Raw genomic sequence first — 24,111 nt, 5'->3', positions numbered from 1 at the left:
AAACTCATGAATGCTCGCGCATTTACGACTTAATTAACCCTAGCGACAAAGATTTCGGTTGGCTCCACGCGTGCACATGTACATACTCGCGATTAACCATGCGTACCGCGATGTAATTAACTGAACGCAGCAACCCGCCCGTGCTGTTGCGTAATCAACAAGTTCGCTTGTTTTTTTCCTTTCTTTCTACTCGACCTCTCGCCATGAATACTAATTACATTTGTTCCACTGAAACAGTCGATGACTCATTTTAATCTCGTTTCTCTCCTTTCATTTCTACCCACTTTCATCCACTTTGATTCCAATTTCCAATTTCCAATTTCCAATTTACACCTCTTTGTATCTAATTTTGTTCGAAAGAACATGTCAAAGTATCAGGATCGAAAGGATTAATATTCGAGAACTAATCACCGATGAAACGCGACTGTGTAATGAAATTCAAGAAAGTCAGAACCTACATACGTAATCGAGCGAAAAATGTGTGACGAGAAAACTCGGGGGAAGAAGAAGAAGAAGAGAGAAACTGTTGTTCTTCTTTAGTTAACGGCTCGAATCTCGTCGAAAATACGCGCAGCACGTATTACCAGCGCCTTTTTAGAGAAAACTCGATCGGTCTGGTTAGAACATCGCTTATCTGTGGCTTGTTCCTTTCAAATCTGAAACTTGCTCGATACGTTCGTTGTTTTTAACTTTAGACGAAACGGTGTCGTTCTTGTAAACGATCGAATTCGATTACTCGAGTTCAGGTTGTATTCCCGATGCGAAAAGCGTTTACCTTGCCGAGTGAGTAGTGGAAAGACGCAAGAGTTATTGAATCGTTACCGCGTCGTGTCGTCGTTCGAGTTTGCCGAAGAACGAAGGCGCCACGCTCTCAGGAAAGTTCCATCTCATCAGCCATTAAACAAAGCAGCAGCAGACACAAAGAAGCGTCTGTATTGTCGAGAGGGTAGCTGGCAACGGCTCAAGAGAGAGAACCAGCCAGCCGCCCTCCTCTGTCGACTAACGCCGAGAGGTGCTTCTGATTAATCTCCGCAACCCCCCTCTCGCTGTTCCCTTTCTTTTCTCTTTCTCCGGTGCTACGCGACGCGGGTTCGTTCGTGCACCTTTCAAAAATGCAACCCGTCTCCTTTCAGCCGTAAGACTGTCCCCTTGCGGACGGATAACCATCCCGCGATATGTAACTGAAAGGGATGAAATAAATGCCAACCACCTTGACACCACCGTTATTCGAATACCCGTTAATATCCCAACAACTTTCTATTAGAACCTGAACAGAAGCAATGTATAATAATGGTAAGAAAGCCACGAATTTAATCTCGCGCTGTTTCCTTTCCGTTCGTTGTTCGATGACCAGCTGATAAAAATTTTCTGGATGGCTAATATTGTTGTTGCTCGTTATCTTGTTCCGAGCCAGCAGCGATCGATCAACTATAGATCGTAAGATAAGAGAAAAGGAAAGGAAGACACACGAAAGGTAGGTGGGGATTGAACCGCGTTACCGCGGACGCACCGATTTCAGTCTGCTCCACTGATTTTTCTCCCTCTTCTCGTCGTATCACGGCTGAACCCGAGAAAAATTTCCTATCGTGGCGTACCGGATACGGGGAAAGCGGATGAGGTGGAAAATCGGAGGAGGGAATGCCCGTTCGGTTCGTTGCAACCTTTTACTTTCTTCTCCTTCTTCCTTTTCCGAGTTCATTTCGAATCGCGCCAACAGTTCTCTTTTCGTTAACGCTGCCAACTCGTCACCGGTATATTCGAAAAAGTTCACTTCTGTAATTATAATTCTTTGCTCTCGTGGATTCATTGATTCGATAGTTGGAAACACGTTTGAATCCACCGTAACATTATTTTCAGTTCAGTAAGAGTAGTGGAAGTGGCGTCGGCGGAATACGACTCGAAGAAAGAAACAAATGGCACGTTCGTGGCTCAATCTATCGGTTCATTTGAATAAGTCGACCGTTGAAAACATCCCTTACACTCCCGTCTACTTCCCTTGCGGATCTTCCATTCATGTCTCACCCTTTGCAAACGGTGTTTCACTTCGCTTGTCGACGCTTCGACGGTAGAGACTATCTTTGCTTGATGCCTTAAACGTCTCCTGATGGAGATCGCCATTATATGTACCTACCTTCTTTTCTTTTTTTACTCCTTTTCTATCGCTGCCGAGTACTCTCCAACGACCGATCTCTCTCGCGGACTATTAATCCCAACTTCTTTTTGAGAAGCGAGAAAGCGAATCTTTTCGTGCCAGAAACAAAACGATAGTGTTGGCTGTTGATTTGATTTCATTTGATTTCATTTCATTTCATTTCATTTCATTTCTTTTTATCCGTCCTAGTGTCTTTAACGTGAAATTCTAGTCGATGGAGATGGGACACACTCCCTTTTGTTTTCTCTACACAATACGATATTCCACACATTAGATCCATAGAACGGCATCAAAAGCAAAAGCAAAAGCAAAAGCAAAAGCAAAAGCAAAAGCACAAGCACAAGCACAACTTTAATTAACTATAAGACATGGCGGAAATAAAAGCGAGATAAAAGCACAATGAGTCTAAGTATAAGCTAAGTATGTGTAATCCTATGTTTGACAATTCGCTCGTATTCGAAAGTTATTAATCGTCATATAAAGTTTCCATGTTACAATATGAGTTGCAATATTTACTAACTGGACAAGAAGCAAATCCATTCGGGATTTGAATAGAAAATCACTTGACAATTTCCTACTAAATTATAATATCGCAATCGTTGAACTTGCTTTCTTGAACGGAACTAGGCGAAAGTTCGATGCGACGCGACGTGAACCGAAAGTTTCATTGTAGCAGAGTGCCGTTCCTTCGCACCTGCTCTTTATTTATAACCTCCAATTCGCTTCCTAACTTTAACATCGAACGAATAACCACCGGCTGCTTCGAATTAATACGTAAATTTCTGAAAGCGTAACTCGACGACAATTTCTGGTTCGACGCGACGGGGCTCGAACTGACGATCAGTGGTGAAAAAGAATCGGCTGCCAAGATGGCTTTTACTTTATCCGTTTACCTACTTACAGCTCGTTACTCTCGACTAGATTATAAGATAAGACCGTTACTGCTTCTTTATTTCTTAATCTCGTCTTGTATCCGAATGTTATTCGGAACGAATACAATTCCTGGCCATTTTTTGTCAGTAAAGTGGCAACCGAAGGCGTAACACCCTTAGTTTCTTACTTAATTACCGCAACAACTATGCTCCTGCTTTTTCGTGCTAGCCTGCGGTAACTCTGTTCTTACTCCTTAAATACCAGCAATATATATAGTATATGTACCGGCTAATATTTTTGCTTATGAAATATTACGAACTCGATGATTTTTTTTTTTTCTCTGACCAAAAATTTGTTTGCGATGTGGGAATAATAGAGAGAATGTGCACGCGTCGACTAACCATAAACCAGTTTCCAGCGTCTCCAGTCGATTTTCTCGAAGGCACTCGACGGCTCTCGTTCGGTCGTTTCTGCGTTTTCACGAATCCAGCAGGGATTGTAAAACGAGCGGCGGCGACTCGTGATAATGGTGTCTGTAGGTGTCGAGAGAGGATTCGGGGAAGCACGTTGGCCGAGTGCCCGTTAAAGTTCGAGCTGTTGCCGCAAGAAAACACGGCCTTTCCTTCTTTTCTCGCGTTTTTTCTTTTCATAGAAAAAAGTAAACCTGTGAAAGTATCATTTCCATTTCGAGCCATTCTTCGAAAGATCACACTTCCTTTTATAAGCTCCTCTATTTTATTATTTCCAATAAGAAACGCATGGGATATCGTAGTAGAAAGATTTTCAGACCGTTTTCAGACGTGTAATTTATAGAAAGGACGGTGAAGTGTACATCGGTCTGGTTAGGTTAGGGGGAGGAAGTGTCGGATCATGAGAGGATCGGTGGCTGGTGGTCCGGTTACCTAGCACGGCGATACCAACAAGGGGTTGCTTTTCCCTCGGGCATCGTTATTCACAACTATCCCAGACTAGCTCTAGCTAGGTACTCGCCGGAAGGGTGCGAGGGGGGATACTAGTTGCTCGACCTCGAGCCTGCGATGGCTCTCTTCTATTATTCATTCGTCCCTGAAGAGGTCAGATGGGCGCAATGGACGTTATCTAGAAAATCAATCAATTTTTCGTCTCCATAAAATCCCAATCAATTTTTTCAAGTAATCTAAAGAGAAAGACAAAAAAAATTGGTTCTTGAAATTTACTTATAGGCCAACAGACAAATTCTTCAAAGTATCGGACCGCACTACATCGAATTAGAACTTTGGTAACGAAACTTTTTCATTCGACTTATTAATTTCATCGTGGCTCGTAGTTGACGTCTTTCTCTTGTCACTTTTTACCCAACTATTCTCCATCTCTGTCTCTTCCCCATGCTTTTTTATCCCTATATTCTGGCAACAAGGGTGGACAGACCGGCGAGGATAACGTCCTCGCGACCTTTGCCCCTCTCTTGTCGTCTCACGCCTCACGCCTCACGCCTCACACCTTTTTCTTTTTCTTTTTCTTTCGCAAAACCAACATCCGGCTAGGCGGCTGGAATTTGATGTGGACGGTGCTCGTAAAAATGTGACGGTGACGTGTATGATTTTTTCCCAGTTTCATCGACGCGCTTAACCCGCGACCTTATTAAAGGTCCTATTAAATCTCTGTCCAAATCTTTCCTCCTCCGTCTTCTAATTATATTATACATATTTAATCGGTCACCGACAACTACTACAGTAGGCGAACGTGTTAATCGCTTTTCACTTACAACGAGAAACGATCGTTAGCTGTTGGCGCGCACACCGCACAGCACCGCTATCGGTGCAATTAAATGGCGCGAATTTTCCTCGAGGTTTAAACTCTGTTTAAGGACACGTCGCATGGATTAATTACCTAATCAGCAGCCGGGATTCCACCAAAGTTACGATGCTACGCTCAAACTTTCAGCTAACTTGGAAGCGTGAACGATGCGACCGCTAAATGTTGTACTCCTTTGCCAAGCGATTAATTGCAGGGTACACCAGCGACGACTAGCAATAGTTTCACCAGTCGTTTATCGTTTTTCCCTTTCATCGCATCGATGCAGTCACGAGTTTCTCAAATTTAGAGGAAAAAAAAAAGAAAAGCGTTGAAATCGTTTCCGCTATCTTCGCTTTGTCGTTCGTATTTTTTTCTAAATCACACCGGGCAACGTTTTTACTTTGGTCACGACGCGATTGAAAAAACGCTTCTGAAACAAGAGAGCTTCTTCTATCGAGAATGAAAAAGATTGAAAAAGGATACCTCCCCTACGTGTAAGGATGGAAATGAAATGAAATGAAATGAAATGAATTCTTGACCTTTAAGAAACAGAAGAAGATAGATAAGAGCTTTTCGACTATTTCTGGTCGCCGCCGCACCGCGCCGCGGCCGGGGATTTTAAATACCGCAGATGCGGTAAATAGGCTATGACGACGCGAAAGGTCAGGGGGTGAAGATATAAAATAGTAGCAGAGGTCACGATGCGCTTCGTTTTAAACTGATTGTGAAATTCATCGGGCTAAAACAAAACGAGTCGATACAATACTATATGTATGTGATGGAATTTGGTGCGATAAAAAGAATGTAATTACACGGAAAGTTAGGGCAGAATGTGTAGGGTAGGACAATGTTCTCCCGAGAGAGAAAGAGAGAGATTTTAATGAGCATAGCACCGAATTCCATAAACCGCATATACGGCTTTCACGATCCTGTTGAAATTTTAATGTCGCATTTCACGTAACGCGGATGATACGGTAAGGCAAACGAGAGTGCCTACCAGCAGCAAGAGCTTCGGCTATCGTACAGTCTTCTCTCCTTTCTTTCAAACTTGACGATATCACGAAACTCCCCCGCCCGGATCCGTTTAACTGCGATGGACGTCGTAAGTTTTACTTGTCGTGGCTTTACCAAACCCACTTTCGCGATATTACAAATCGTTTCGATTTCGACGCGTTCGCGATGTACCAGTCAAATTTTTTACCTGGTTTTATATGTTTCTCATGATACGAGACTAACACAAGCCCTTTGTCTGTTTTACTTTCATTTCATTTTCTATTACTCTAACTTGCGAGGTGTCTGTCGGTGCCCTCCTAGCACGTATCGAACATTCAATAAAATATCTGCCGTCAAAGGCGAGGGTATGACAAGGGCCATACGTGTCCCGTATCACAGCGTACGTGTTAAATTTGATCTCGAACCGGATGATCCGCAGCACGATATTGCTTCTCTAACATTGCTAGTTCAACTATTCGATCAGTCGATTCCTTACCACCCCCTTCCAAATTCGTTTATTATATTTTTTCAGCGTAATTTAAGCCAAAATCAAAGCGTTTATTAAAAGTACGAGAAATGGTTTTCTTCCAACAACATCCATCGGTAATCCGAAGCTCGGATCGGAACGATGCGATGGGAAAAAAGAATGGAAATACAGGTGAACAAGACCAGGAGAAACTTCTGACGAGATTTCCGGTCGCCGCAAAACCGCATCCTGAATAAAATAATACGACACCCTTGTGTGCTCGTTCCCGTGAAACGTATACGAAATTTTCTCCAACATTTCTGCGCCCGTTGAAAAAACATAGGAGAGAGGATCTAAGCTGAAACAGTACGTTACCACGAAGAGAAGCCAAGCCGTGTTTCTCTGCCGGAAGCGGTCAGACGCTACGTAAACACGCGAGTATTTGTAGACGCGCATCTGGAACTTGCTTCCACCTCCAAGCTGATGGTACACAGGTAACTTTACACCGATCGTAAAGAAGACTAAAAAACGAGGCCATGTCTGACCATGAAGAAAGAAGAAAGAAGCTCTCGTTTGCGGCAAACCTCGAACGCACGCGGATCGACGCCAAACCATTTCCTTGCTTTTTCCCACCTTTCTTTCTCGTTTTCTTTCCAAAGAAAAAAAAAAAAAGATCCAAGTAATTACCGTGGCCAATAAAATCTTTTCCTCGGAATCTTTATGGAATTTTTTGTCAAATACAATTCAAGAATTTTTGGTTCTAGGTTGAAAAGCTGTGTATGTAAGACAGTAGAGGAATAGGAAACCGTAATAGATTTCGTTATTAAATTTACTCGAGCCATTGAACTCGAGCCTCTTTTCTTCTCTTCGGAAAACGTGGCACGCTTTTGTTTCGATCGTTTAGTCGTATTTAATGAGAAATCCCGGCTATTCTACGATCGGGGTCGACCGTTTCTTCCCTTACCTACACGAATATCTGCCAAACAACTAGCTTCTACATTCTACATTCTACATTCTACAGCCTCTCGATAAACTTCCTACCTTATAAACGGGCTGAAAGCTGAGTTAACTTTTTCTATCGATGCGCTGCCACGCTGGTCAAGTAGAACCGTGTACCTATTACCTTTCGTTGAAACGAAAAGTCCATTTCCAATTGCATCGAACTTGAATAAAACTTCCGCGAAAGTGAGTAGCATCCTTATCGTAAGTTAATTGAATAGATCAACGATTACAGCGATAGTCTTTGAAAGAGGTAGAGACAGATGCGCAAGAACGAAAGGGAAACGAGACACCAACTTACTTTCTTCGCCCTTCTACCTACTTCCTTTGCAACCCCGTTAAGAAGTCGCTTTCCGTTCCGTAAAAGTGAATACATAAAAGTACGCGCGTCAGAATGCATAAAATAGCGAATAAATTCTTTCCGAGTTTCCACGAGATGTGGAAACACAGCTATAACATCGATTCACTGGTTCCGCTTTGCCTTCTTTTCGACAACGGAAGCGAAACCAGGCGAGACGATATACAATAGTATGTACAAGATCGAGTTTCGACGTTCGTTCGAGAAGGATTATTGGCAAAGAACAGGCTACATACGCTACAACTCTTTGACAATTTATCCGACATTCGATTCGCCGCCAGACTTATTGGCACTCTAGTTTCTTTGCCCTGCGAGGAAGGTTTCATCGACTTAGCTGTCGGATAAGTGGAATTTTCTGCCGTTTCTTTGACCGAACGATTACGATTTCTCCGAGCCGAGATACACGAAGCAATGAGATTATAGCGCCGCGGAAATCAGCGCTTTGTATAATACCTACATGTATGTACTTACTTGGTTGCTTTTATCGTCCAACTAGAACTCCAACTCCAATCGATTACTACCGACTTGAACCAGTCTAATTATACCTACATTATTAACAGTACCTACTGTTTTTAATTCTTGAATCATTTTTATTAAAAATAAAATGGTCGTATCTCTTTTCTCAAACTTGAATTCGTTTCCCGAAACGAATCAATTCATCGAAACGAGGTATTTTCTCAATGAAATTCCAACTTTTCAACAACAGAGGATTTGGTTAGAGCGATAGCAGAGAGGTGTAAAACGACGAACCAGACGGTTCAAGGGCTCGGTGCACTTAGCTCGAAAAGAGCCCCGTTTCGCATCCCTTTCCTGCGCCTCTCGTCGTCTACCCCTCTCGGTTGCCACCGGGTTACTACCGTGCACTTGTATCCCCTACGCCCTACGCAGAAATGCAATATGTGCAGATGGCAAACGTGCCGGGAATAACGCGGAAATTCACACATGTTAGCAGCCGCAGAAATATCCTCGCCAAGACTTTTCCTTCTCATTTATCTACCACTGACTCGACCTTTCCCCCTTTCTGTAATTTCACGTTTCATCTTTAACGGTGCGTCCTGCTAAGTCTATGTCCAGCTCCTCTACCAAAGGAAGGATCAAATTTTTCTATGCTTCTTGGAAAAGATCGCGCCAACAGTTCTCAACAGAATATTATGGCCGGAATATTATAAGCAGCGACCGAATAAACTAAACGATAAGACTTTGCCATCGGTAACGACTTAGGAGAAGAGCGTGTTGTTGCCAAGTCTGTAAGAGACGCCCTCGACGACCTCATCCGGCAGCTTGTAAAATATGAACGGACGAGACAACGCTCCTACACTACCACTTTCTTGTCGGAGAATAAAACGATATCGAGTCAAGTGGTCAACTTGAAATTTCCTTTATTTTCAAACATTTTTTTCTTCAAGTAGGTAATCTGTATTTAATCATCCTCGATCGTTTAAGCCGATCTAATCGTAAGGTATTTACTTTCTAAGATCATGCTTCTGAACCGTTAAGTGATTGGTTTATCTCATAGCTCGTCTGTACCTATAATATTACGATAGACTACGGATCTGTCGGCAATGAATTTCACGAACGTCACAGAAAGAGAATATCGTGGACGGGTTGAAAAGCGCGTTTACGGTATTCGTGTCAAGACGCATTTCGTTGAAAAACGATCGGAAACTCATCGTATTCCTTTCGCAACGCATACCAACGTTTCGAAGCTTTTCATGTCGCGTCGCGTCGGTTCGCGTCGCTTCGCGTCGCTTCGCTTCCGCAGGATCAACCGATCGTTTCAGCCTTTCTTCCGTTCCATACTCGACACACAATACGGTTCTACTTTAATACATCAGCCGTATTACCTAGTACTGGTAAAGTGGCGAAGAAAGGGTGCCGGAAGAAAAGTGGAGAGGAGACCAAGGGAACGCAACGATGTACTGAAATTGACAAAGACTTTGAAAAGACCGGTTTCGCAATAAAGAAATCAGAAAAGAGGCAATATATTTTCAAACATTTCCACCTTTGCCACGGTGAATGCTAAACAGGTACGCGAGCTAATAATGCGCGGTTCAATACAAAGTGTGCTTTGATAAATAACGAAACTTTTCAAAGTATCTACTGAAACCACGCTGTAAGATTATAAAATTGTAAACGCGCGCGAAATTCCGACGCGATTGTTCCAGAGAAAGGGTGGAGAACGTTGTCAGGAAAAAACATACGATAACAATTGGATTGCCGCAAAACGTTTGCCTCTGCTCGATGAATATTAAAATTTTACGTACACAATGCGGTGGCTGCTGTTTGGTTTTCACGATGAAACGATAACACCGTGACGATTGCAACGAATCAACGTGCTATATGTACAGGTAATTCAGACTTTTTCTTGAAAAAAATTAAAAGAAAAACACACAGTTGTTCGTTTCAATTCTGCTAAAGATTTTTCGAGAACGAGAAATCTAAAGATCGTTTTATCGTCGAGTAGTTTTTGTACGCACAGGTGAAAATTGTTCAGAAAAAAAAGAAAAAAAAAGAAAAAAAAAGAAAAAAAAAGAAAAACGTTTGGTACAATTTTGAACGTGAAATTTGCCCGATCCTGATATCATACGGTACTTCATTTACATCTAAATGGGCCCATTCTTCTTTTCATCTCGAAAAACGCCTGCCCATTTACACCGAAAGAACATCCTAGCAGTACAAGCTTGATTTCAATTAAGCCCGAACAGCCCGTCGAGATTTTTCTTCATCCTCTCGCGTCTCGACGCTCGTATTCATCGCAACGAAGGCAACTCGTTCCTATGATGCAGTGAAAATATGTTCCGCAAGAAGTTCCGGAGGATGATTGAAGAAGGGCGAGCAGAGAAAATGAATGAATGTATTTCGATTAAACGAACGTTAGATTTAACGAAAGAAAGAAAAAGAAAAAGAAAAAGAAAAAGAAAAAGAAAAAGAAAAAGAAAAAGAAAAAGAAAAGCTGATAAATATAAAGAAACTGGAATTTCGGCACACGACTTACGTGTTTCGTTAAATTGTAAATTGAAAATTTGGATTAGTGAGAAAATGAAAGGAAAAATCTAAACGATGAAAGAAAAGTAATTTATATTAAAACAAAGACGATAACTGGCTAACTACCGCAAAAGAAATGGACACACGAATGGTAAGACACGCTGAAGACGATGACCACCATGACGCAGTAGATCCAGCTATACTATTCCAGCTATACTACCATCCGATGTTCAGTTTCCAATTATTCGAGTATTATTAAACAGAAACGAGATTTTCCTTCGATAAGATAAACACCGTACGGAAAATTATGATGAACTGATCCGTCAGAAGGAATGCCATAGAAAAAGGTGAAAAAGGTGAAAAAGAAAAAATTGAACGGTAAGTGTAGAGGTTACCGCGATTATTATAAACCAAATCAGATTACTGAAAATTATTCTCTGAAATTTGTGGAATGTAAAGGTAACTCTTCCCAGGTTACCTACAATTCCCCTTTTAAAAGCGCGAAACGTGGGCAGTAAAAAGGGGCGGTAAAACGGCGACGATCGAGTTACAGGCGATTAGATTTCGATCTAGAACCAGGTGAAGAGTAGAGGTACGCGTTAATTACCGGTAGGTACTTTCGACGTTTCGCTGCTCTTTAAATACAGCCTCGAAAATGAAGTGGTTTTCTGGCTGGCGAAAGCACCCCGACGCGACGCGACGGGACGCGACGGGACGGGACGCGACGGACGAAGAAAACGTTGGAAGGTGGAAAGAAGAGGGAAGATTGAATGGGCGAAAGATGGTCGTTTCTTGCAGCCGTTTACAATTTATAATCGCATTAAGGAGACGAAGAGAACTTACCGATTCGCGTGGCTTCGGTTCGTCTACGACTCAGTTTTACCAGCAGTTTGAATTCTGGCTAACTACTATTTTCCACTCTCCATCTTTATATTTATACCAGAAAATCCCCATTATGTAAGTTCGTTATCGACTGATATTCCAATGACTTCATTGACCCCTAATCTGATTAAAACCGAAGGCTGCTTGTACAAATCAACATCAACATATTAGCATTACGAGGAAAAAGTCTTTAATTTCGTTCGCTACAGTCGAAAGGTTATCAAAGACTGCGACGTTCTTCAAGTTTCTCCTCGAGTAGGTATCCGACTGATTAAAACTCTGCTCTTACTTCAAGTTTGTTGGACAAAGCTGCGTTGCGAAGCTCGAGAAACGCTTGCCCTTTTGCAGTGCAAAGGTACGCTCTGCTCGAGAATAATTTTCCTAATTAGAAAGGGAATGTTTCGACAAAAGAGAGGAAGAAGAAAAGAAAAAAAGGCACGACGGGAAAGTTAAAGAAATACCTAGAGATGATTTGATGGTTATAATTCGCGGTTAAATAAACGATTAATCAGCAACCGTAATAGGAGAGAGAAGCACGGCGGCGTCGAGTTGTTAATTGATTTTTCTTCCTACAAAGCTTCTGGGTAAAGTTTTTCAACGACCATTACCAGTTGGAAAACGAACCAACTGCTGCGCTGCGCGGTGCTGTGCATTCGGCAACGGGAGCATCCGAAAAATCCCCTCGCGACGCGAGACGCGCGACGCGCGACGGTAATCTTTCCACGTTGCGTTGGAATATTTAGCGGACGAGTGAGTCAACGGGGATGCAATGAAAATCATGGAGAAAATCGTCCCTTCCGCCTGGTGAACATTTCAGTCGGCCGAAAAACGCGTTATTAACGCATAAAGAGGCAGCTTTTATTCCAGCGTTAAACAAAAAGAAAAAAAAAAGAAAAAAAAATGAAAGAGTCAGAAGAGAGAGGTAGGAGAAAGAAAGTAGAACGTACCAACAATGCGCGAAGCGTTATTAATACGAAAGAACACGTATATATAACATATACATATGTATACATATATATCGAATCCACCATAGAGACATTTTTATTTGTTGAATCGCCAGGGGCTATGATCCCGTTTTGACGTTCAAGCTTTTTTAAATACCTTTTACGATTGGATATTTTAATTCGCGGAAGCGTGAAAAACTACCCTCTTTTGAACGTTTTGCTTCACATTTGCTAGCCGGAAATCGTATTCGTTTACCGGTTATTGCAGTTTACTTGAAAATAACTACGGAATAATCTGTGATGGGAAAAAAAGAGGAGAACTGCATAAAATGCAAATTTCTCGTGTTATTCTTTTGTTTTGTATGATTCTAACGAGACACGAGACGATTTTAATACCGATCGCGTTAACGAGCCATCATAAATTAAAAGCCCGTCAAGCGTCGCGTCGGTTCACCAAAACGAATGAACCCCTGGAACGCGAATCACCACCGATCGGACATTTTTTTTCTCGGCCAATCTCTCTCAATTTTCAGGCAACCGAGAATCGATAGACTGTCAACACGAGGTACCGTTATCGAAACTTCCCTCACGACCTTCTCCACAAACTTCTCCATCATTAATCCTTTCTATCACATCAAACTAGAAAACAACGAAAATTTATCGTGTTAACAACAATAATAATAATCAACCTTAATTAATTAGAAACGCGTAAGTGTACAGTTATTCTTGAAGAATCTGAAGTAGCCGGAAATTGAAAATTACGAGCCCCACTGAGAACTCGATAGCGAATCGAAAAATACCAAGTTCCCACCAGGTGTTGACGTACTGTGACGTTCACATGTTCACTTGCATATGTACTACTTGCATATCTCACGAGAGCATACGGGGGTCCCGTTAAGAGGCGATATCACTAAATTCACGAAATTCACGAAATTCACGAAATTCACGAAATTCACGAAATTCACGAAATTCAATAAATAAAGAATCATTGAAAAAGACAGAAAATTTGAAAACTCATCCGTTTATCTAATGGATGGATAGCGAAAAGTTAGGCAACGAAGCGGTGGCATACCGTGATACATACATCACTGATCAGTAGTTGTTGATCTTACGTTGAAATACAAATATTTTCAAGTATAAATCATTGTATTTATAACGTAAGAAATGTAAATTGTCGTTTTATATGGTAAGTCGTACGCAATTCGAACGTGAAACAACGAGTCGTACCTACATAGTACATATGTATGTAACTTGCTGCGAATCAAAGTGACACTAGTTGGCTTTGATTCACGAGCAGGAATCACGCGTGTAGCTCGAATCGCGACAATTTACCCGCTTTCTCTCTCCATGAACTTGAAATCGGATTACACGCGCTCACGTACATACCTTTAAGCAATTCCCTCTTACGCAATTCCAAACGCACGAATGGGAATGGGAATGGGAATGGGAATAGCGATAGCGGAACCAAGACCGTGAAATCTGCAAGAACTCGTATACCAAGGCAATCTCATTATCTTCTTTATACGTTCAGAAAATGTATCCCACGATATTTTCAAAGCTCGTAAACGATCATTCGTTTGCCATAGATTTATTTCGTAAACTAACCCTTGTTATGAACAAAAATATCAGTTGCATTTCACCTGATAAGGATTAATATATTTCATGTAAAAACATTAAATTTTATGTTCACCTGGCTCGTTAAATTTATCTATCAACGCGAAATGCCGCAAAATTCATGATAAAATTCATTCGCTTCCAATAATGTATAATTCACAGGTTTGGAAATTACGATACCCCATGAATATACGAGGTAGTTAATTTCCTTCGTTCATATATGCGATACCTTGTACCGCCAGTTTCGAAAATATAGTCCCACCGAGAATATTTTAATTTAATTATCTACCTGCTGTTGCAATTAATAGTTGCGTTCTGAGAATACACCTCTCGGTGCTCCTGAATTATCGGCACAAATTGATATAAGTAATTCATTGAAAAAGCATACCTATCTATTATATACTGATGAAACGAAAATCGTATCAATTCGAGCACAATAATAAACACAGCGGGAATATAGCACTATAACGCCGAGATAATTTTGGGAGGTCCGTTGCAGAAAAACGAGCATGATATATTCTTTTTGTTTTCATTCCAAGTGAAATGTTACGTCGCTGAACCAACGTGTCGGTTGTGTAATTGCACGAGCCCCACGAGCCCCACGAGCCCCACGCGCCAGTGGTCTTGCTAATTATGAGAGCGGCTGAATGAAGCGAGGAAACAGAGAGAGAGAGAGAGAGAAAGGGTGAAAGATTCTTTCAGGGGATATTTTGTTCGTATATCTTCCGTGGACAATGCACGCCACGCAATTCCCACCGGTGCGACGCGGCACGATATCGTAGCATCCTGAATTCTCACAGCCAGAAAGTGCGTTCACTCCGTACACAACGACGGTCGTCGACCGTTTTCTTCCATATGACCTATTTCGCTCTACAACTCCGGACAGAATTTGGAATTCTTCAGGCCATTTAAATTAAGAAATGTAATTAGCAATCTTTTAACTCTGAATTTGATGGTAGCAGCTAGGTAATCAGTAACGCAGATTTATGATAGTATACGTATAAATCGCGGTTGGTTTCCGATAGACAGAAGCGCGATAGCAACGTCGTGTCCGACGATGCATTAACTGCAGCTGCTGTAACGCGTCTGCACAGGACGGACTAGGTCTGCGCCATTACATTATGCACATGTGGGTCGCATAAATACATCGATCTCATCGGTAGCCGATAACAATTGGACCGATCCATCCGATCGACGTCAGTGGCAACGTTACATGTAGAATTCAGATATCTACCGTGCTTTCTTGGAAGAGCTTCGTTACCAACACGACCGGACCGCTCTTTCGTATTATTAATAGCCTTTTCGATATGCCACGACGATTAAGTAAAATATGACAATTCCATAGGAAATTCTTAATAATACTTGCTCTGTCGTGTTGGTGACTGCTCGTTAGCCAATCAGAACGAACAAAGTGTAGAAAAGATAAAACGAAGGTGAATAATGGCCTCTTGCTGAACCGATGAAACTGACTCACGTCGAATTACCTCATTAACGGGGTGTAATTGATAAAAGATAGAATAGAGGCATCAGTGTAGTAGTTTAATTAAGAAGCTATTCACTCACGCCACGAATATTCACTTTGATGGTCTAAGTCAAAGGAAGCTAAAGGAAAAATATGAGATAGAGAAGCGATATCAGCGTGCTTTAAGCTTCCTTCTTTTCATATATAATAAAAGCGACACTAAATTAACTTAGCAACTTGACCAAGGGTTTCTAGCAAAATGGACTGACAATGAGCCAAGTTAGTAACTAAACAAGTTTCTAGCTAACAAACTCAATAGCACGGAATAATGTTGCTGACAGTGGAGGCTTACAAGGGCATCATTGGAGAAGCTGCGTTAATATTGTTCAGAAGTTGGTGCCACGTGATACAACGACTATGAACGTAGTGGGAATTGGGTAGAGAGAAAATGATTATCCGATATAATCCTTCGCATGCACCAGAGAATTGTTTCTCAATGAAAAATAGATTAACTATCGCAATTTCAAAATGAAATTTCGCGGTCTAATGTAAAAAATTAAATTTCCTTCGGACGATGTCCTAGAAAAAACAGTACCTAAGGCAAGGAATTAAAATATATAGGTAGTTCCAATACGAGCTACAGAATGGAAACACAAATTAAACGAGTTATCTGGCAATTTGTCGACTTTCGATAACAACAACTCCAATACCTAACGTTTCTCTAAGAAATGGTAAGAAAAGGAAAGAAAAGGAAAGAAAAGAAAAGAAAGGAAAAGAAAAGCTACGGCTGTCTGTTTGCCTTATCTCTCGGGGCAAGGTAACAGAAGAGAAGAGAAGAGAAGAGAATTGGCAATGGTCGAAAAAAGATTGGTAAGGCAAGACAGAGCAAAACGGGGCAAGACATGGTAAGGCGAGGAAGGTAGCGAACACTCGACAACTTGTGGATCGTTTCATTATCTTGGAGTGGTACTCGCGCGCAACTTGGAAAGTTTACCGCACGGATTGGGTGGGCAGGGGGGAGGGCATATCCGGCAGAGCAGAATAATCATATTACCCAGCCCCGCGGAGCCTTTGGCAGCCACCCTCTTGACACGGTCCTGGCTGAACTGCCGCAAATTTCTCCACGCGAAATTCCTATTCGCCACCTCGGATATCATCGGTGTAAATAGCTGCTTGCTTAAGAGGACTATACCATCCTCTTGTTCTCTGCTTTGAATACGGACCGCCTGTATTATGCTCCTGCCATTTGCCACTGCACATCTTATCTCAACATCTTATTGTTCCTGTTTAATCTGCTCAAACCATCTTTCTCGGATTGCTCGCTGTTGATAATCTCGATTAACGACGCATCATTGCAATTGACGACGAGTGTTTGAACGTGAAAGGAGGTTGAAACACGCGAAAGGATAATAAAGCAGCTTCTCACTTTTGATCTCTCGTCTTGCATTTATTGCAGAAACGAAGCTAAATTTATTGTGCACTCCAAGTCCGTCTATGTAATATAGTAATGGATTGACTTTCCAAGTATTTAGGTCTTTCCAGGAAGAATCGAAAGCCTCCTTAGCCTTTGATACGGTCAATATTTGCTTCGTCTATGATATAAAATCATTTTCAATGAAATACTAGGTATCTATCAAGAAGTAGACGAATGAAAATAATAAGATTCGCGAACGTGAAAATTATTTGCACAAACGGGCGCAGAAATTCCATGAGAATAACCACGAAAACCACATTCACTCGCTCTTCATTTACAGTTAGCATCGAAAATAAGCTCGGAAAGAGAATGCCGATTGTCGATGCTGAGATTGTTCTCGGTAAAGGAAACGCCAAGTCGAAGGAAGAAAATAAATGGAAAAAGAAGAGGAAAAAAAGAATGGGAACGTAGGGAAAGAGAAGGCGCGGTTACACGTAATTAAATTTGCAACTGTTAATCGAATTCCAACGGATCGATATCCAGCGAGCAGCCCGATAAAAGAAGGTGATAAAAGAAAGAAGGAAAGAAGGAAAGAAGGAAAGAAGGAAAGAAGGAAAGAAGGAAAGAAGGAAAGAAGAAAGAGGGTGATTTCAATCGAAGCGGTTTGAGAAAACGAACGATGCGTCTCGTCGCGTCGATCAATAAAATCGGTGAAACAAACAAACCAACCGAGCAGACCGGAAACGACGCTTGAAACTTCAAATTGGAAATGACCGTGACAATGACCAAGAGTTGCAAACTAAACGGCTTTCAGGAGGGGTTCAGGAGGAGAAAAAGAGATTTGACCCTTGACTCTTCAATCCTGTAATGGTGCTCTTCCTGTGTACCTTCTATTGGTTGAATCGGTCAACCGTCCAAATCATTGATAAAAGTCACACGATCATCACCACCGTGTAACTGGTGTATGTACCTTCTTTCTCTCTCGTTCCTTTTCACCATTCGCGATCCTTCTATTGCCCCTTTCAAATCCGTCTGGACAGTGAAAAAAGCCGGAAGTTCGAATGATTACGAAGCGTGGGGAAGAAAGGGGAGAAGCGAAATAAAGACTATGTTCAGAACAACCTCAACGCGACCTTCCCTTCTCTAATTCAGCCATCATTTTATCGCTTAATCGCTTAAACGCTTAATCGCTTCATCGAGCGCAGTCTCTCTCTCCTATCATCGTGGATCATTGAGGCCAATGTAGATGTATGCAAATGCGTTTGCCAGAGATTGATGACACGCAAAAGATGTACAGGATGTCGTGTAACTGATAATGCTACAGACTTTGACGACTGTTTTTTTAATCATAGAATCGTTGTATAGTTATTTTCTCACGAAGAATCATTATCCTTTCGCTTGTACCAGCAGCTGCTACACGAGACCCGACGCGGCGCGACGCGGCACAAGGATCAATGTACCTTCAAACAGGACGATATTATCATCCTGACTTTATCGATACCTTAAACGTCAATGCAATATTTCAGAATATTTGTGTACAAACCTTTCACTCCCTTCTCATAAATCTATCCGCTGCGTAAACTCGTCGACGAATCTATTGCTCTTTCCTAGAGAAAAATATTTCCTTCTATACGATTCTAATTGTAAACCTCTATTCGTGAAATGTCACCAGGGCCGAATATTACCCAACTACCAGAGAAGAATTCAGCTTCTGTCATTGGTGAAAGTAATTTTCGACGTTGCATTTACCTGCAAAGAAAGCAGTCGGAAACGGTCGCGTTTCAAGCGACAGAATTAATTAAGCGATCCACGCCGCGGCGTGCTACATGGAAGCTGCTTCCGATTTAATTATCCAACGACTTTTCCTACCATCTAATGGATGTTCCTCGGGGTAAGGTATCCTTCACAACGTCCAATACGAATATAGATAGAAATAAAGGCAACCGTGATAAAAACGCTAGAAGGAACGGTGTAAAACGAACTGCCGTTGTATTATAAATCAACGCTAACGAATGACCCGTACATCTGACCGTATTCTACGAACACTGCTGCATCAAAGTATTTCAACAGCAATATCTTTACAACTAACAAAGAACTCTTTAAATTATTCCTCGTTGATGCTGTTAAGTCTTTTTTTCCTTTCCATGACAAAATAATACATGTCGAAGCATCATACATATAGAAGCAGTTTAAAGAACAGCTTAAGCTCGACTTCATTATCAAACCCTCTTTGGAAAAAAAAACGAGGGAAAAAAGCATTTTGTCGACGAACTTTGTCAGACTGCTTGTTCGGTCTGCCGTCACAATACAGGGTCAATTAAAATTGGCTGACATGGATCGATCGTTATTTTCGTTGGCCGACGTTTTGCGTCCGTCCGACACAGGATCCACAATCGACGTACTCGCACACGATCTATATAACGGGACGACACAGGACACAGGACACACAGCACACAAACAAGTCAGCTCTGGCCAGCTTTCATGCACGAAACGTCGCACACGGAATCACGAGGAACGTGTCCGGAAAAGGGTGAACACACAACGCCGGTAAAATAGGAGAAAGTTAGAGGGGTTACTCGCATCGAGAATCGAGAATCGAGAATTGCCAACCAACGAGATGTTATCAGTTTCTGGTCTATTTCGTGGGCGCATTGCAGTTTAATCAAAGCCACCTTTTTACCAACGATTTTTTTTTTTCCCCCATCGCGTCTCTACCTCCTTTTTCCACAAGGAAACACTGTCCATCGTTCTTTCCTCCTACGCTCGGATCCTCGCACGTTGATACGGGAATTACTGTACCGCCTACGCGACGATGCATTTACGTGATTAACGTTATTTAATATGCCATCCCAACGGGAAACAATTTAAGAAGCCCAATATAGAGACATGAACAGGGACGCAAACAAGTCCCTTACCATATATGTATAAAAAATTATTCAAACTCGGTATAGAGAGGGTAGAGACGGTAACAGATTGATTATTTTCCAACAAAAGCGAAAAAAGTATAATTTTAACGAGTTAATTGGTCTCGTAAAACTGAATTTTCGAATCTGTCGCCGCTTGAATTCTAAACGGATAAAACAATTCTAACGTTTGCCGTCTTCGAATAGAAGATACTGCTCCTTTCTGTCTATTCCAAACTCTCGTATTTTTTCCCTTTTAATGGTCAGCCAACAAGTCGTTGAAACGATTCAAGCTGGTATCGGTGAAAAACGATTTTACGCTTGATCGTCGGTCCTTACTGCTTCGTGTCTTTTATGAGCCACGGCTAGTCAGGTCAAATGAAAGAGAAAGTACCTGTCCGTTGAAAACGCATCTCGACGAACGAATGAACGAACGAAAGAACGTAAAAGAGCATCGAAAACGAGTACCAATACTATTTTCTACTTGAAATCAAACACATACAGGCTGCGTACAATCAATAATAATAATAATAATATTAATAATTACCGGTGTAAAGTAAGACCATCTCATAAAAATGGTGAAATAGTAAAACTGTTCCATAAGAGAAAGGAAGATGATGTATAATCCAAGCCGCAAACGGACTAAATATTTGCGCCGCATTAATTGCAGCGGCCGGCGCCGATACTTGGGTTAATTGATATTTGCAGAGTGGCCCGTGGTAATTCCATCGGCATTCCACTAATTAAAATATGACGCGGCGACGGGGACTAGCAGGCAATGCCGTTTATAAATTTAGCCAGGATACCGGCATGGCATCGCATCGCGAATATCGCGATCCATCAAGCATTGTGATTCGTGTAAACGTACCACAACATGGTTTGCTAGCTTCGGCCTACTTGGTCTGGTGGAAACCGATCGGTATTCTGCTAACAAATATTAACTGCTTTCGTAATTTTCCGATATACCGTCTCTATCTCTTTCCGCGCTACGGCCTACTTGGTACTCTGGTACCCCGGAAATCCTCTTTAAAAGGTTGATTGCTACGTCCTCTGAACAAGTCGCGCTGCTTCGCTTCGATTCACGCGATAACCTCTAATCGTTTTAATGTTCGCACGCTTATCAGAGGGTCTTTTAATATGTTTTTGTAGGTATGGCTCGAAGAATACCCAAAGATAGCTGATGCGGCTCTACACATATCTACATATAAGTTGGGTACATTGATCCGCGACCGTACGGTATAAATCTGGTGTTCGTTTGAGCATGAAATTAATCGACAGTACATACATATAGCTTTCTTTATCTTGGCATAGTGTCGCTTCGGAAAGTAATTATTCGGAGCTTTCTTTATTCCGTGGCCTCGATACTTTTAGAACTCACAGCTGTGCCAGGAATAATGCAGGTGCAAATGCAGGACACACGAATTTATAACGGCTGGCCTGTATACGCGACCGAGCTTGCTCGATTCGACTGGTCGCGTCGCGTCGCGTCGCGTCGCGTCGGCGTCGCGTCGTCTATTTCTTTTTCCTCTTTCCTCCTATCCTATCACACGGTTCGTTGCCTGTCCGTCAGGAAAATCTCCCCCGAGTAAATCGTTCCCGATCTGCTAGGAAATGATGTTCGATCTCGTCCCGACAAAGAGACAAAAGACATCACCGGCTTTGGATTAACCGGAACAAGTCCATTTCAAATTTTCACGCGACGTCTTCGTTGCAACTCTCGATGAAATAATTTATCTACGATATATCGTTGGGTGTCGGGGATAAAAGAAAAATCGAATCTGATACGTGAATGAAAAATGTCTGAAATGTTACTTGGTCCGAAGCGGAGAACCGAAGAAAACAGTAAAAAACGTTCCCTTGTACTTTTGCCGAGGACATACTAACATACAATAGAATACGTCCAGGATGTTTCCATGCGCGAGGATTTACAGGGAAACTGGTTTTCTCGTTTTCTCGTTTTCTCGTTTTCTCGTTTTCTCGTTTTCTCGTTTTCTCAAAGAATAATCCGCAAGATACGAAGAAAAGTTGAAAATTGGTGTTCAAAGTATGCGGCAGAGGAAGGCAACCGTGATAAATCGACCGAAAAGGATACTAACTTGCCGAGGTTCCAGCAAACGCTGGATACTACCTTTTGTTGGTCTCACGAGGGTCATAAGTTTCGTTGGGCCAATATCTTTTCAGCTGCTACGACATTCTACATATAATGGTGATCATTATACGCGCGGAATACGTAAAGCATCGATAAACCAATACACGATAGGACAATTAAGTTTCAAGATATCGAATAAATTTCTTTTTGTTCAACAAATCTTTTCATCTTATATTAAATCCTTCGATAGGTTTTATAACCAAGAAATTTGAGATTTTTACAAATTTCTCGCGTCTTTTACCCCCTTAAGGTTACACATACGCTTCAGCCACAAAGTATGCAGAGTACCACTAGGTATTCGTGGCGGTGCTCTTCGAGCACTGGTTCACCTTGGACGTGTCCCGACTCTGACTCGCTTCGAGTAAATTCGATCGAGTGTTACTCGAGATGAATAAGCGTGGCTGTCGAGCATCGCTCGGCAAAGTTAATGAAAAGTCCGATCAAGATATTCCTGGTGAAATGAAAAACACTAAATTTTATTCAACCCCATCAACTGTCATCGTTAAACAGCAGAAGTTTACCGCGGGTTCAATTCTCGAGCACGAAACGTCGGATTTTCGCTCGTCATCTGGCAAAAAGCAATACATACAGCTAAAGGTTTGATCGCAAGCGATAAAAGCACGGAAACAAACATACTGAAACGCTTGACACGAGTTTTAGCTTTTCGAGTTGATGAATTTTCCGAATCTCATTGTCACAGAGATTCGTCGTGATCGAACGAAACGTGCATTGCCCTAATCTGATTTTTGCTTCGTAATAATGTTAAATTCCTTTTTCAGTTATTACTGAAAAGCTAGAAGCAATATTTCTATAAGATAAAATTGTTAGTATGTCTCATGATATACAGTATCAATTGATTCGATTCATTAACTAAACTCACAATGCAGAGAACAATGTTTTAAACAGTTGGAGCTCTTTGCAAAGGTATTCAAGCACGAAGACAGCTTCCTTCCTTCCTTCCTTCCTTCCTTCCTTCCTTTCGCTCGAAAGTCCACGAGCAGGCTCAGCAATTCTGCAAAGTTAGTTTCGGACTACTCTGACCACGAGTGGCCATCAAAGTGGCATTCGAATGTTCCTTTAACACCGGGGTTACGACTGATGTCGTTACAACGTCGGGTTAACCAACCACGATCGTTACAGGTAATAATACGGCATCTACAAGCCAGGTCGATGTTGTTCTACCCGTGGATACCGCTTCCAGATTTGCGCGATTTTTTTTCAAACCGGTTCCCCTCACGGAGATTCCGAAACGATTCTTCTTCTTCTTCTTCTTCTTCTTCTTAAAGGCGACACACTCAGCCTTCGGAATATCTTCCTTTTATTCTTGCAAAACTTCCTAACCGTTTCCCGTCTGATTCATCCTTCGCAACCATTTCCCTCTGTTTCTCCTCGATAAATCCTTATTTACGATCTTACGACTCTTGCAGTTACGCAACAAAATATAATCAGCATCGTGCAGCATCTTCCTCTATTTAACATTTCTTTCAGGTGATACGTTTTCCTTTGACAGTTATTACAGTGAAATTTAAAAGTAACCATTTTCACGTCTGGTCTATTTACCGCGTGGCCAGTTTATTTTAATGCGGCCGTAACAGTAACTGTCTTCCCAGAGAAAATTGCATCGACGCGGCGCGGCGCGGCGGGACGCTGGGTAAATATCTGCCTATAACGGCGTAAACTCTTTTGTAACCAACGTTAGTTCTTCTTACGAATAACGCTTAAAAGTTTACATGATTTTTAACAACTAGTCTCGTGAAAAATACTTAAAATAACGTTCGGCTACGATGACACTCACCTGTTAAAGCATGTTTCTTTCACGCTCGCGAAACTCTATAAAAACTTTCGACCGTTCGAAGAACTTCCTTTCGACTAGACTACTACTGTTGCAAGCCACCATTTCGCATTATTCCTACCTTTAAACAAGTTGCTTCAAAGAAAAGTCTACTACACTCGTAGAAAAGTTTCAACTTAACATCTTACCCAACGATCAAATGAATATATACTACAAGTTAATAGCATGGTTTCGATATATTTTATGAAATCAATTAATTATATTTGACAGCTTTTATCGTGTACGCCGTAAAGTGACACCGACCGCCAAAGATTTAAGCTAGTTTGAAATTACAAGGAATTTTTAACGA

The 24,111-nt window shown here is 41.6% G+C and overlaps 1 protein-coding gene across 14 annotated transcripts in view; it reads right to left on the bottom strand.

Annotated features, from left to right (window-relative positions):
* Nucleotides 1-24,111, bottom strand: part of LOC117607698 (protein turtle) — a 128,374-nt gene that overhangs the window by 93,410 nt on the left and 10,853 nt on the right. For 12 of the 14 annotated variants that reach the window (XM_034331681.2, XM_034331690.2, XM_034331694.2 and 9 more), the window contains exon 1: nt 11,446-11,536. The exons of 1 other annotated variant lie outside the window; for it this stretch is intronic. The gene's annotated coding sequence lies outside the window, so the exon portion shown is untranslated. Of the gene's footprint in view, nt 1-11,445; nt 11,537-24,111 lie in introns of those variants that run through there. One more of the 14 variants, XM_034331682.2, reaches the window with a different exon arrangement.

The sequence above is a fragment of the Osmia lignaria genome, chromosome 6 (genome assembly GCF_051020975.1).
Source record: "Osmia lignaria lignaria isolate PbOS001 chromosome 6, iyOsmLign1, whole genome shotgun sequence".
Taxonomy (NCBI): Eukaryota; Metazoa; Arthropoda; class Insecta; order Hymenoptera; family Megachilidae; genus Osmia; species Osmia lignaria.
The sequence above is the reverse complement of the archived record's forward strand: the minus strand, read 5'-3'. Positions and strand labels throughout refer to the sequence as shown.